This window comes from Panthera onca, chromosome D4, assembly GCF_046562875.1.
Source record: "Panthera onca isolate mPanOnc1 chromosome D4, mPanOnc1 haplotype 2, whole genome shotgun sequence".
Lineage (NCBI taxonomy): Eukaryota > Metazoa > Chordata > Mammalia > Carnivora > Felidae > Panthera > Panthera onca.
Window position 1 is genome coordinate 85,138,551 of NC_138351.1, and position 15,112 is coordinate 85,153,662.

Sequence of the window (15,112 nt, forward strand, 5' to 3'; positions counted from 1 at the left end):
CTCCATTCACCCAGAAATGAGTGATGAGGCAGTTTGCGTCTGGGTCACAAAGGCTTAGGACTTGGGTTCAGATGCCAAGTGTAACTAGTGTATTCTCAGAAAAGACACCTCTCAGACTCAGTTCTCTCATCCATACAATAGATCCAACTTTAGAGTCTTCCTGTGAGAATCGAATGGGATGAAGCTTTTAAAGCACTGAGCACAGTGCCTGACACAGAAATACCTAGTAAACATTAGTCATTACCTTTATTATCTGCAAAATGGAAATAATTCTCTTCCTCAAGAACTGCGGGGAATTGGGTCTCAACTATACTTCCACAAAAATAAATGAAAAAAAAAATCTTTTTTAAGAACTGAAGGGAGGTTTCCACGGGGTAAGAGAGCTGGCACGGAACAAGAGGTCACCGTTAGAAGTCTCTCCCGACAGAATCAATGGGGGAAGCCACGGTGAAGGGAAAGAAGGATCCAAGTGGTGCAGTGATACGTTCTCTCTCCTGAGAAAGAGTACAGAACGCCTCTCAAAAATGAGGCTTAGCAAAAGAAAAAGAAAAAAAAAAAAAATCAAGGCTGAATTTCAACCCTGGGGCATCATTACACAAGATTAAAGTCACTAACAAATACACCATGGATCCTCCCCCATCTATTCAAATATGTGATTGATCTGGCTTATACAGAGAAAAAAAACAAACAAAAAAAGCACCTTAAGACCCAAACGTGTTCTTGCACACACACCACCACAGTTCCTCCGTTGGGGACCAGTTGGAGGCACTCAGCTAAGCAACGTGTGTGAACAAGGTTTGAAAATCCGAGGTCACCAGGTCCCCTCCTAAATATTAATCTTCATTTTCACTTCCCTTTTGAGCTCTGGCCTGAAGCACAGCTGCTGTTTGTCCCTCAGACACATAAAACTCAACCTATCTAAAACTGAAATCAACTGGACCCCCTAAGGTTTTACAGGTTCTAAGGAACTGTACCTCTTACAAGTTTTGTGACTTCATTCTCCAAACACCCCCTCTAAATTTCCTTATCTGTAAAATGGAATGACGAAAGTCCTAACTAACTTCATTGGGTTGTCATGAGGATTAATGAATTAATGCATATAACACACACAATAGAGCCTGGCACATAGCTAGTCAGTAAACAGATACTTACTGAGTGCATATGTATTAAGTTTATCCCAGGCACAGGAGAGTCAATGGTGAAAAAAACAGACAAGGATTCCACCCTCATGAAACTTACAGTCAAGTTTGATTGAATTTGAAAGAGTAGGCAAGTTGGAAGGCAGGGAAGTATAAGATTTCAAGGACAATGTTGGGGACCCCCCCCCCCCGAGAATGGAGTCTCTGAATTTATTGGTAATACTAATATAATGGTTCGTGTGATTGTTCTAAAACTGTTGGTTTCAAAAGTCAAGATACAGGCACACAAAGAGTAAGCAATTGGGTTAATCTAAGGAAGTTTTGCCAGACAGGTGTGTGTGTGTGGGGGCGGGGGTGTCAATAATTTAAGACTTTAGCTTTTTAAGAGTGCTTTAAAAAGGGGCACCTGGCTGGCTCAATAGGTCAGCATTCAACTCTTGATCTCAGGGTTGTGGGTTTGAGCCCCAAGTTAGGTGTAGAGATTATTTAAAAGTAAAATTTTTAGGGGCACCTGGGTGGCTCAGTCAGTTAAGCATCCAATTCTTGATTTGGGCTCAGGTCATGATTTCACTGTTCATGAGATGGAGCCCCATGTGGAGCTCTGTGTTGATATCACAGAGCCTGCTTGGGATTCTCTTTCTCCCTCTCTTTCTACTGCTCCTCCCCTTCTCAAAATAAATAAACTTAAAAAAAAAGAAAAAGAAAAAAGTAAATTTTTTTTGAAAATTTTAAACATTTATTAATTTTTGAGAGATGGAGAGAGACAGAGCATGAGTGGGGGAGGGGCAGAGAGAGAGGGAGTGGCAGAATCTGAATCAGGCTCTAGGCTCTGAGCTGTCAGCCCAGAGCCCAACATGGGGCTCGAACCCACAGACTGCGAGATCAGGACCTGAGCTGAAGTTGGACGCTCAACCAGTGGAGTCACCCAGGTACCCCCAAAAGTAAATTATTTTTAAAAAATGGTGTGCTTGGGTGGCTCAGTCGGTTAAGCAGCCAACTCAATCTCAGCTCAGGTTTTGATCTCAGTGTCATGAATTCAAGCCCCGCATTGGGCTCCGTGCTGCACGCCCCCCCCCCCCGCCCCCGCAAAAGTGCTTAAAACAAAGGGCCACAGAATGGATGCTGGATAGGTAAATAGGAGAATTCCAGAAAGGCTCATGTCACTGGCCTGCAGGTCCTAGAACATATGCAATGGAGGTCACTAATGGACTAAGGCACAAAAATGGAGGTTATCCTCAGAGATGTCTATCTTCATAACCTCAGATGAAGGGCCATGTGAGAGTGAGGTCCTCGCTGAAGTAGAATGGAAGAAAAAGTTATTGAAAGTGAGACAAAAAACTGAGATGCCATGTGGACCCCAGGATGATGAATAGACGTAGGGTGAAAAGGAAACTGACTGGAATGGCGTCGGGAAGGTTGGTAGATCAAGAGGAAAGAGGACAGACCAACCATATGGCTTAGCCTCTAAGAAGTGGGAGTAGGAGTGGCATTACAAAGGAAAGCATACATTGACCTCTCTCCTGGCCCAGGAGTACATGGGGGTAGGACCATGACAGCTGACAAACAGAAAAAATATATTTTTACAACACATTGGTGGCGCTGGACCAGGGGCCCGCTGGGAGACTCTAGGAGACAGAAGGGCAGAGGAACCAGTACTGCAGCACACCCATGACAATCAGGTTTCATAGACTTCAGTTCCAACTGGAAAGGAGGCCATGGTAGAGTTCCTTTTCTTCCAGTCCCCAGGACCAGAACACGGGAAATGGACAGAGGTTCAAAGACACCCTTTGGCTATGTGGGCTTCAATAAGTTATTTGTCTTCTCTACGTCTCAGTTCCTTCATCTAGGTTGTTGTAGGATTCAATGATGTGATGTGTGGACACTGCTTAGAACATTGTCTGGCATACAGAAAGTGTTCTGTAAATGCCAGCTCTGATGGCATGGCACACAATGATGGGCAGCAAGCATCAGGTCCCTTATGCATTTGCTTCCTTATTTCCTGCTCAAACCTCAGTTGCCCTATCCCCTTCCACTCAGTAAACTCCCCTTCTTCTTCCTCCTTCTCCTTCCTTCCTCCTTCCCCCATTTTCCTTCACCTCCTCCTTCTTCTTCGTGGCTTAAAGCAACAACCATTTATTATTTCTTATAATTTTGTGGGTTGGTGGGCAGTTCTTCTGCCAGTCTTGCCTTCCGGTCAATGGCAGCCAGAATGGTTGGAAGGTCTAAGACGGCTGCAGATGTCCCTCAGGGCACCTTGTGTCCTCTCTAGTGGCTATCTTAGTTTCTAGACAACATGTGGCAATATTATAAAAGGATAAACTCCAATGTGCTTTTAAAACACACACACACACACACACACACACACACACACACAATTAGAATTATTTCTAAGTATAGTCTATTCATTCGTGAAGACCCAAGTCACATACCGCTTCCTCCAGGAAGCTTTCCCAGATAACCTCTCCCTATTAGGCCACACAAAGAGCCTCATTCTTTGTGTTCAACATTTATCACATTTTCTGTTCTTTCAGTATACATCTATCCCCTTGACAGTCCATAAGGAAAGGAATGTTTGTTATTTCTTTTTCTACACTAAAATCTTAAAACACTATAAACAGTTGATAAAATGCATATTAAATGAAAAGATGCTCAAAACACACACATGAATTGAAACAATTGAAAATCTTATTCTGTATAAGCAGAACTTGCACATGGAAAATACCACTTTGCCAAGCCTATGACAACAAGCTAAGAGTAAACATAATTGGATGAAAGTAATGCTCTTTCAAGCCCTGCCAGAGCTGTGGGAAAACAGAAGCACCTTCTAGTTTCTCTGCAAATGTGTGTTCTTAATATTTTATATATGTGAATATGTTTCCCTGCTATTTCCCCAATTTTGGTTTCCTCTCCTTTTGAAATATATTTTTTCCTCCCATAGGGAAAACGTAGGCATTTATACTCTTATGGTACAAAGCAATTTCAGGACAACAGTAAATTAGGTGTCAAAAATCCATTCAAACTCTTTTAAGGAAGCTCCCAAGAAGTGTACAATTTCAGAGCAATATAGTGTTTTTTTTTTTTTTCAAATTAAAATGACATAAATGTGAAGAATTTTTTAAAGCAAAGGTATAGTCTACAATAAGTTGTGTTTGGTGGGTGGAAGGGAAGCACCACATTAACCAACCAGAAAATCTTAAGACAACGCTTTGGAGATGTTACTTAGGTGCAGATCAGTTCTGGGGGTCAGCAGAGACTCACTGAGCTTTGTTCTGTTGTTTTGGGAGCGAATATTATTTCTGGTGACTATCCCTTTTTGGATACTCAGGGTGAAAATGAAACATCTGGCTGGAATTCTATAGCATCTCTCTAGCTACACTTAATATATAATTGTAGTCCTTTCCCCAAGTCCAGGCCCTGTAACCAGCTGCTAATAGTATCTTTTCTGGCTCTAAAGGTTAGCTAGTACTGTGAGTGCCAACTCCTAAATTAATTGATGTTAACGGGACTTAAGGATGTAAAAAACGGACTCGTATGTTTTGTCGAATGCAACTTCTAAGAATGCATAATTAACAGTGTCTCCATTAATATACAGTATGTTCAACAGTGAGACACCACTATCATAAATAAAGGTAGACATGGATAAATTTATAATTAAAAATGCATTAGAAATTACAAGCATAATTTATTTACTAATGTGCACTGGAATAAATTTTATGTGTAATATTTTAAAACAGGGCATTAATAAATAACAGTGAACATAAAATGTTTTTGCAGCTAAAAATATTTCAATAAATATTAGTAAGTTAAATGTGCTGCAGAGTTATAATTGCTATGAAGTAAAGTTTATAGAACACGATCGCAATATAGAGGACTGGTTCTGGGACGTATTCAAAATATCAGAAACAAACGTAGGTGTCTTTCTTTGAAGCTGACAAGTAGGTTATTCAAAGTAGTGCCAGCAAATGTTTTAAAAATAAAAGCTTAGAACATCCAAATAGTGAATAATTGCTCATTGCTTGAGAAAACCAAGATCCTTCTTATCAAGCGTATTACAGATTAGTGCATTCAAACCTTACCCATCTGTTTGGTGCACGCTCATTTGGAGCAATTTCTCCCACCTGAGAATTCCTATAGGTCGCTTTTGAAACTTTCACTTACCAGTTGACCTTGGCTCACACTGTGGTTTTGCTCGGTCAAGGGCAAACAATTCCTAGGTGGCAGGCACTGTTCTAAGTGCTCACATATTTTATTGTCTCTATGCTCTTAACCACTTCACTCTGCTGACTCTATTATTTTATTTTATTTTATTTTATTTCATTTTATTTCATTTTTAAATGTTTATTTATTTATTTTGAGAGAGAGAGAGAGAGCAAGAGCAAGCACATGCACTGGGGAAGGGCAGAGAGGGTGAGAAAGCATCCCAAGCAGGCCCCACACTGTCAGCACAGAGCCTGATGTGGGGCTGGAACTCACAAACCATGAGATCATGACTTCAGTGGAAATCAAGAGTCGGATGCTTACCTGACTGAGCCACCCAGGCACCCCCGACTCTATTATTTTAATCTTATATTTATTTCACTTTCTGAGTGTTCACATGTGTTTTCAATGAGACTGTAAGTCTCACAATACATAGCAGTCTTTGATGTCTCTCAAAAGACAGCTTATGCTCATGTGTAGGGTGGTGGTGGTGTTTGTTTTTTTTTCCCAGATAGGGCCAGCGTTGATTGATAGAAATGAATAGCATCCATCATTGGTTGAACCTTTTTTGTAAATTTTTAAAAAAATTTTTAAATGTTTATTTTCAAGAGAGAGAGAGAGAGAGAGAGAGAGAGAGACAGAGAGCAAGCAGGGGAGCAGAGAGAGAGGGAGACACAGAATCTGAAGCAGGCTCCAGGCTCAGCTGTAGCACAGGGCCCAATGCAGGGCTCGAACCCACAAACCGTGAGATCATGACCTAAGTTGGATGCTTAACCAACTGAGCCACCCAGGTGGCCCTATTTTTTTTTAATTTTTAAAAAGCTTTTATTATTATGTCACTTAGCCAACCACAAAGAAATGCTAAGAAAAAACTTACTTTATAAAGTTACTGAAAATTACATCTTAATCTTCAAAAATGCATTTGCTTAAGTTTTAGGTTACAGTAATAAATTCTAGAAAAGCTACCCTAAGTCTGAACACATTGGAAATATCTGAATAAAAAATTAACAAAATTAATTAATTTTAATATTCCCAAAACAATCCATATTTTTGGCTCTGTTAGTTTTCTTCAGTTGATTTTTTCAGCTCTAATGTAAAATCTATTCTTTTTTTTTAAATTTAAATCCAAGTTAGTTAACATATAGTGCAATAATGATTTCAGGAATAGAATTTAGTGATTCATCACTTATATGTAACACCCAGTGCTCATCCCAACAAGTCTCCTCCCTAATGCCCCTCACCCCTTTAGGTCTTCCCCGCCCCCCCCCCCACCCAACACTCTGCCAGCAACCCTCAGTTTGTTCTCTGTATTTAAGAGTCTCTTATGGTTTGTCTCCCTCTCTGTTTTTATATTATTTTTGCTTCCCTTCCCTTATGTTCATATGTTTTGTATCTTAAATTCCACATACGAGTGAAATCACATGATATTTGTCTTTCTCTAATTTTGCTTAGCATCATACAGTCTAATTCTACCCACATTGTTGCAAATGGCAAAATTTCATTGTTTTTGATTGCCAAGTAATATTCCATTATGTGTGTGTATGTGTATGTATATACGTATATACACATGGATATATATATATGTGTGTGTGTGTGTGTGTGTGTGTATACACACACACACACACACACACACACACACACACACACACACACCACATCTTTATCTGTTCATCTGTGGATGGAAATTTGGGCTCTTTCCATATTTTGGCTATTGTTGATAGTGTTGCTATAAACATTGGGGTGCATGTGCCCCTTCAAATCAGCACTCCTGTGTCCTTTGGATAAATACCCAGTAGTGCAATTGCTGGGTCGTAGGGTAGTTCTATTTTTAATTTTTTGAGGAACCTCCATGCTGCACCAGTTTGCATTCCAACCAGCAGTGCAAAAGGGGTTGAACCTTACTCTGTGCCTGGCACAGATACACCTGATGCCTTTATATACCTAATATGATTTAATCCTCACAACAATCCAATACATAAATACTGTTTTTATCCCCATTTAACGAATGAAGTAACCGACCCTGAGAAAGATGAAATCAGTTCCTCAAGATCATACAGCTAGTAACTGGCTGACTTGGAAGCCCCAAGCTCCCAATAATAATCAGCAGCTCCTGTTCCTAAAATAACCTCATCCTTACTCAAAATCATCACCATCTCACAATCCTTTCGGGTAGGTTTTCCCCCCATTGATAGGTAATAAGTCCCTCCTCTTCCCATTTAAGATAATCCCCTCGTGTCCTGTCCTGAGTAGACAAGAGCTGATGTTTAAAACACATGAGCAATATCTCTTTAGATATTTGAAGGTGGGCCCCCAAATAGTGTTATTTTATTTTATTTTATTTTATTTTATTTTATTTTATTTGAAACTCTTTGAGAGAAAGAGAGCGAGAGAAAGAGCATGTGCACACACTCAAGGAGAGAGGGGCAGAGGGAGACAGAGAGAAAGAGAGAGAATCCTTTTTGAATTTTTTTAAATGTTTTATTTATTTTTGAGAGAGACAGAGATAGAGTAAGTTCGAGCAGGGGAGGGGCAGAGAGAGAGGGAGACACAGATTCCAAAGCAGGCTCCAGGCTCTGAGCTGTCAGCACAGAGCCCAATGCGGGGCCTGAACTCATGAACCACGAGATCATGACCTGAGCTGAAGTCGGACACTTGACCGACTAAGCCACCCAGGTGCCCCAGAGAGAGAGAGACTCTTAAGCAGGCTTCAAGCTCAGCACAGAACCCAACACGGGCCTCAATCCTGACACCCTGGGGGTGCTGGGGTGGCTCGGTCGGTTAAGTGACTGACTCTTGATTTCAGCTCAGGTCATGATCTCACAGTCAGGAGATGGAGCCCCAAGTTGGGCTCTGCACTGACAGCATGGAGCCTGCTTGGGATTCTCTCTCTCTCTCTCTCTCTCTCTCTCTCTCTCTCTCTCTCTCTCTTTCTCTCTGTCTCTCCCCCAATGTACGTGCGCACATGCATGCACTCTTTCTCTCAAAATAAATAAATATATATTTAAAAATGAAAATCCCACAACCCTGGGATCATGACCTGAGCCAAAATCTAGAGTTGGATGCTCAACCGACTAAGCCACCCAGGCGCCCCTAAATACTGTTATTTTAAAACCTTCCTGATTCTATCATCTTCCCAGCTCACCCACGTCATGGAGAGACAATCTACTAAACTAGAAGTAACCTGAGCAGAGACATATTTCAGTCATCATCTCATGCCTGATGCCTAGCACAGGAGAAAAAAAATCATAGATGTTCAGTAAATATTTGTATGACAGTGAGTTAGGATTATTATCATTTGATGACCTGTCCTAGGCGAACACTCTCCTCCACACATGTGGAGTGACCCTACTTAGAATAATCCTCTCTGTATCAGTGGTCCAGGACAATTGCGATACATACTCAATAATATTTCCCGAATGAAAAATAAATGAGGTAAGTGGTTGTTGAAACACTGTGTGAATACTGTCACTCAATATTGTCTTTGAGCAAAAACAGTGCCTACAACAGTGATGAACAAGTGCTAGCTCAGAAGTAAAAACAAACAAAAAAAACCCGAAAAGCAAACAAACAAAAACCCAGGTAGCTTGAAAGCTGAAACCAGCCCACACAGTCTTGGCCTGCTGAAGACTTCTTTGCTGCTCTTGGAAAATTGGAAAGATGTGGCAACTTTGGGTCCACAGCCTCCTTGTCACCAGCGTTCATCAAGACAGGTGTGCTGTAGTTTGCTACCCTCATTTACAAGACCTGCTTGACCCTATGGAACTTGAGGCTGAGTGCCTGGTTTGGCTTTAGGAAATAGCCTAAGAACTCATTTCTGCTTTTACGGAACAGGGGTAGCAATTCTGAGGGGAGTCTCTCTTAAGGGGCAAGTCTCAGAACATGCTTCACCTAGGAGAATCTGTTCTGTCCAAGCACCGATGAGTGTGTATAATTTCCAGCAAAATCTGGATATGATGCTGGAGAAAGGCTCTAGGAAATAAGTGGGGGGCAGCTATAAATCATTTTGTTTTCCTGGTTCTTTGCCAAAATTTCAGCACAAAATGTTGCTTTGAGTGGAGTAAATTCATTCTAGCTTTGGTGTAGCTGTGTGACTCTGGTAGAAAAGAGTCGTATCATTTCTCTCTGCCTTGGTTTTCTCATTCAGGAAGTGGAAATGATCACATCTGCCTGGTAGGTCACGTGATACCATTTCATGAATTCTAAAATGTCCTATATACGTAGGCTGCAAAAGATGAATACTTTTCCCAATAAATAATAAATTCTTGTAATATACGTTTGTCCTTCGGGCCCAATAATAGCAATTTTGAATTAATAATTTTCATTTTGAATGAAAGAGAAACTCCATAGACATCTTAATTCTTCCTAGAAAGATAAATATGCTCACTATAAGAAGACCTAGTGCCAAGGTCTTGGTGTCTTATACCATTCTTCAATGAAAGGAACCAGGGCTCCTTGGAGAAATGGCAGATTCTAGGGCTGGGACAGGAAACATACAAGACGAACCTGGAGCAGCTTGTAGTGCCCGAAGGTAAGGAAGTGGTTGGCAAAACAACAACAACAACAACAACAACAACAACAACAACAACAACAACTAAGGGAGTCTGGGTGGCTCTGTCAGTTAAGCATCCAACTCTTGGTTTCAGCTCAGGTCATGATCTTATGGTTAGTGGGTTTGAGCCCTGCATCAGGCTCTGTGCTGACAGCTGCAGAGCCTGCTTGGGACTCTGTGTCTCCCTCTCTTTCTGCCCCTTCCCTGCTCTCTCTCTCTCTCTCCAAATAAATAAATAAATATTTTTTAAAAAGTCTACATTGATGGAGGTATATCAAGGGGACACAGGAGCCAACTGAAAGCCAATGACCAAAGCTGAAAAATTTGAGCCACCAAAGAAATAAAGTAGCACTGGATTATAACCCAAGGGATAAAATCAATATCCATTACCTCAGCGATAGGTGATCAAAGATAATATCAACAGTAATAAGTCATGTTGATATTATGTACTCTTGATATGGTGGCACTTTACCTTTGTGGTCTTCTTCCCCAAAGTCCATAGCTACAGTCTAATCATGAGGAAAACATCAGATAAATCCCAGTGTAGGTGCATCCTATGACAGACTTGACCGGTACACCTCAAACAGCTAAGCTCATCATGAACCAGAGAAAGTGTGAGAAACTATCATAGTCAGGAGGAGCCTAAGCAGGCCTACTATCGAATGTTAATGTGCTATCCGAGGTGGGATCCTGGAACAGAAAAAGATATTAAGCAAAGGAAATTTGGATAAACTATGAAGTTCAGTTAATAAACTAAACCATTTACTAATAAGCTAAACTCAACTAAGCTCAACTTTAGTTGGTTCGTTCATTTTTACAAATGTACTGTAGTAGTGTAAGTAAGATGTTAATAATAGGGGATACTGGGTACAGGGCATATGGGAACTCTGTTCTGTCTTCTCACTTTTTCTGCAAATCTAAAAGTAGTTTGGGTGCCTGGGTGTGTCAGTCGGTTAAGCGTCAAAATCTTGATTTCAGCTCGGGTCATGATCTTATGGTTTGTGGGATCAGTCCCCACATTGGGCTCTGCGCAGACAGCACGGAGCCTGCTTGGGAGTCTCTTTCTCCCTCTCTTTCTCTCTGCCCCTCTCCCCGTTTGCGCACGCGTGCACTCTCTCTCTCTCTCTCAAAATAAAAAACTTTAAAAATAAATTTAAGGGGCGCCTGGATGGCTCAGTCGGTTGAGTGTCTGACTTCGGCTCAGGTCATGATCTCACGGTTCGTGGGCTCAAGCCCCGTGTCGGGCCCTGTGCTGACAGCTCAGAATCTGGAGCCTGCTTCACATTCTGTGTCTCCCTCTCTCTCTGCACCTCCCTGGCTCATGCTCTGTCTCTGTCTCTCTCTCTCTCAATAATTAATAAGCAATAAAAAATAAAAAGTAAATAAGTTTAAGGGGTGCCTGGGTGTGTCATTCAGTGAAGTGTCCAACTCTTGGTTTTGGTTCAGGTCATGATCTCACAGTTTCATGAGTTCAAGCCCCGCATGGGGCTCCAGGCTGACAATGTGGAGCCTGCTTGGCATTCTCTGTCTCTCTTTCTCCCTGACCCTCCCCCACTCACACTGTCTCTGTCTCTCTCAAAATAAACAAATAAATAAACTTTTAAATAAATAAATAAAGTGACCTTAGACAAATTATCCATACAAAATAAATAAATAAAAATAAATTTAAAAATAAAAGTATTCTAAAAAATAAACCCTATCGGGGCACCTGGGTGGCTCTGTCTGTTAAGTGTCTGACTTTGGCTCAGGTCATGATCTCACCGTTCGTGGGTTCAAGCCCTGCATTGGGCTCTGTGTTAACAGCTGGGAGCCTGGAGCCTGTTTCAGATTCTGTATCTCCCTCTCTCTCTGCCCCTCCCCTGCTCATGCTCTGTCTCTTTCTCTCTCTCTCTCTCTCTCTCTCTCTCTCAAAAATAATGAATAAAACATTTTATAAAAAATATTAAAAAATAACCCTATTATATAAAAAATATAAAATACAAAATATAAAAAATATAAAAATATAAAAATAAAATATTTATATAAATATATATAATATATTTATAATTATACATATAAATAATATATATTTATTATTTAAATAGGATTTAAATATTTATTTAAAATATTTTTTAAATTATTAGTTTAAATTATTTTAAAATTATTAATTTAAAATTATTAAAAAATAATTATTAAATAATAAATATTTATATATTTATATACAATATATTTATAAATATTATTTATATTAATAAATATTTATATATTTATATATAATATAAATATATAAATATAAAATATATAAAATATAAAATATAAAATATAAAAAATATTTTAAAAACCATTTATAAAAAAATAACCCTATTAAAAATTATCATTTTTTAAAATGTTTATTTATTTTGAGAGAGAGAGAGCACAGGCAAGGGAGGGGCAGAGAGAGAGAGAGAGAGTGAGAGAGAATCTTAACTGCTGACAGCACAGAGCCTGACATGGGGCTAAAAATTATTTTTTAAATTGCTCATCATTAACCTAAAACACCTGCTGCCATTAAAAACTGACGTAGATCTTCAGCAAGTTAAACACAGGAATATAACACACGTATTACAGGATGATAAAAGGTATTTGAATAGTAGCATATAGAGTGTGATAGCATTTATATTTTGAAAAAATATGCACACGTACACATACATCTATACATATACACATACATCTATACATCTCTACAAATGCTTTGGCAGAGGCTTACAGACATTCATAAACAACTACAGTGCTTCTCTCTAGGGAAGGATTAGGGGGTTGAGGTATCTGTAGCTTTTGGATAATATTTCAAAGCCCAATATTACTTGCATAATCATAAAATAGATCACAAACATAAACTTTTAAAAGGAAAATATGCTGCTCTCCTCAGTCATAGAAACTAGTTCCTGACCCCCAAGATGGATCCCAGACTTTGTGCCTCAGTCTCCCCTCCCAGGATGAGCACAATAGCTGGGTCCCTTCCCTACCTCAGATCTCAGCTGGTCATGGCTTCTGTCCTTCCTCTTTAACCTTTGCCCTAAAGATTCCAGGATGCTCTGTGTGATTGATGTGAAAGGTCAAATAGGAAAGCTCCACCGAGAACTCCGTGCAAGTTTTACAAATGATTAGCTACCTAGAGTTTTTTATGTTTGCCTTCCCCTGTTTTTTCCCATTTAAGGGGTTGTCAAGAGTTTCCGACCCTGGAATGGTAATAATAATGTTACACAACACTTATTTATTCAACAACTAAATTTATTAGCACCTGGCTAGCCACTGTGCCTAGGTACTAGGGATAGAATCAGTGAACAAAACAAGACAAATACCCTCCCCTCAAGGAGCTTACATTCTAAGAGAGGGAGAATGATGATGTTGAAATTTTTTTGTAAGTAATACCTAAAATAAGTGAGTGGTATGAGCTCTGGGAGGAAGACAAAACAGGAAATCCGGGATAAGTTACAATTTTAAGTAAGTAAATTGGTTGGAGGTTACTAATTGGTAATGCTTCAGTAGAAATAAGTGAAGCACTTTTTTTTTTTAATGTTTATTTTTACGTGGGGCTTGAACCCACGAACCCGTGGGATCGTGACCTGTGGGATCGTGACCTGAGCTGAAGTCGGACACCTAACCGACTGAGCCATCCAGGTACCCTGTTAAGTGAAGTACTTGTTAAGCATGATGTCTTTGAATCCTCCTAATTGCCCCTATGAATGAAATATTCTCACGATTCCCATTTTGCAGATGGGAACCTAATTTAAGTATTCTAACGATTCCCCATCTTCCGTCACAGCAGTGGGGAGGAACCTGAGTTTTGGAATAGAGGAGGAATCTGCCAAAGCACAGCCAGTAAGGGCAGAGCTGGATCTGAGCCCTCTGAGCCTGGGCCCTTCACTACCACTCTGTGATGTAATCGATTAGCTCTTTTTTATGATGTGCTGGTGGTTTAGATCCTGTCTCCCCGCTCTTCTGACCCATTAAGTGAACACTTCCGGCCCTCCAGCTGGTGCTTCACAGGCTGAGGTGGGCAAGTACACCCGGTGTCAGGAACCCCAAGGCAGTCCCATCTTTCTTGTTTGCCCTTTCTCTGCTTTTTGCCTCCTGCCTTCTGACAAGCCTTTTCAAATGGCAGCCTTTTTTAGACTTGCTCTTCTAGTCTCTCTCTGCCCTCCAACCTCACACATAAAAAACCCAGCTGTAGCCAGAGCCCCGCCACGGTCCCGTGGGACTCACCCCCTGTCTGGCCTGCCCCTGCTTCTTGGTGGGGATGGAAGCAGGGGAATCAGGCAACTCAATAATTCAGTTTAATGTTCTGACCCACAGTGGGGAAAAAGCAAGTTAGTTCTCTTAACTGGCAAGATCATTAAAAACCAAAAAACCATGAACACGTTCAGTATTAATTTTTCCATGTTCTGGGTAAAACATGGGTCATGCTGGCCGTTGCTGCCTTTTAGGATGCAGAAAGCAGCATCGAAGGAGCACGCTGCTCAGAGGCAAAAAAGAAAACAATGTCCAGAGAGTGAAGACCAGGTGGGAGAGATGGTTAAATGGCAATGAGTTGTACTAATCATTTTGTATTAAACATTCCTTACAGCACCTGGCTGGCTGGCTCAGTTGGTAGAGCATCCGACTCTTGATCTCAGTGTCGAGAGTTCAAGCCCTATGTTGGGCACAGAGCCTACTTAAGAAAAAAAATCCCTTGAAAACACAGACTTTCCTGGGTGTAAATAGTCATCTCCCTCGTTCCCCCTTTTCAGATCCTTAAAAGAATACCCAAGAGTAAGATGGTTTCTAACTGGAAGGGGTTGATGGTGAACCAACCAGAAAACATTTCTGCATCATTAACAAGTTTCCCTATATCTTATTTTGTTTCAATTTTTCTCATTTGATGTAGATTACCTTAATATTTTATTTTTAAATTAAAAATTTGTGTTTCTCAAAGTAATTGTGCACAGAGATTAAAGGTAAAATAATACTGAAAAGCTCATAACAAAAAACTCTTATGCTGTGTTTTCTGTTACTTTCTTCTCTGTGATTCTGGTCTTCGGGGGATATAATTTGGCTACCGAGCGGTGAGATTTTGTAAAGGCCCCGTTTAGTCCCTTCCTATTTGTTTTGGGTGCTTGTGGGTTTATTTTAACGGAAATGGTGATAATTCACTCGACGGTATTTCCTTTAAGATGAATAATTGCTGCCAGAGAAATATAAAAAGGCACTATCTCCAGCTGGCATCTCT

At 40.3% G+C, this 15,112-nt stretch overlaps 1 protein-coding gene across 1 annotated transcript in view; it reads right to left on the minus strand.

The window, feature by feature from the left end:
• Positions 1 to 12,888, minus strand: part of MAPKAP1 (MAPK associated protein 1) — a 257,275-nt gene extending 244,387 nt beyond the window's left edge. Inside the window, exon 1 of the mRNA XM_078436493.2 lies at positions 12,870 to 12,888. The gene's annotated coding sequence lies outside the window, so the exon portion shown is untranslated. The remainder of the gene's footprint in view (positions 1 to 12,869) is intronic.
• Positions 12,889 to 15,112: the final 2,224 nt, after the last annotated feature.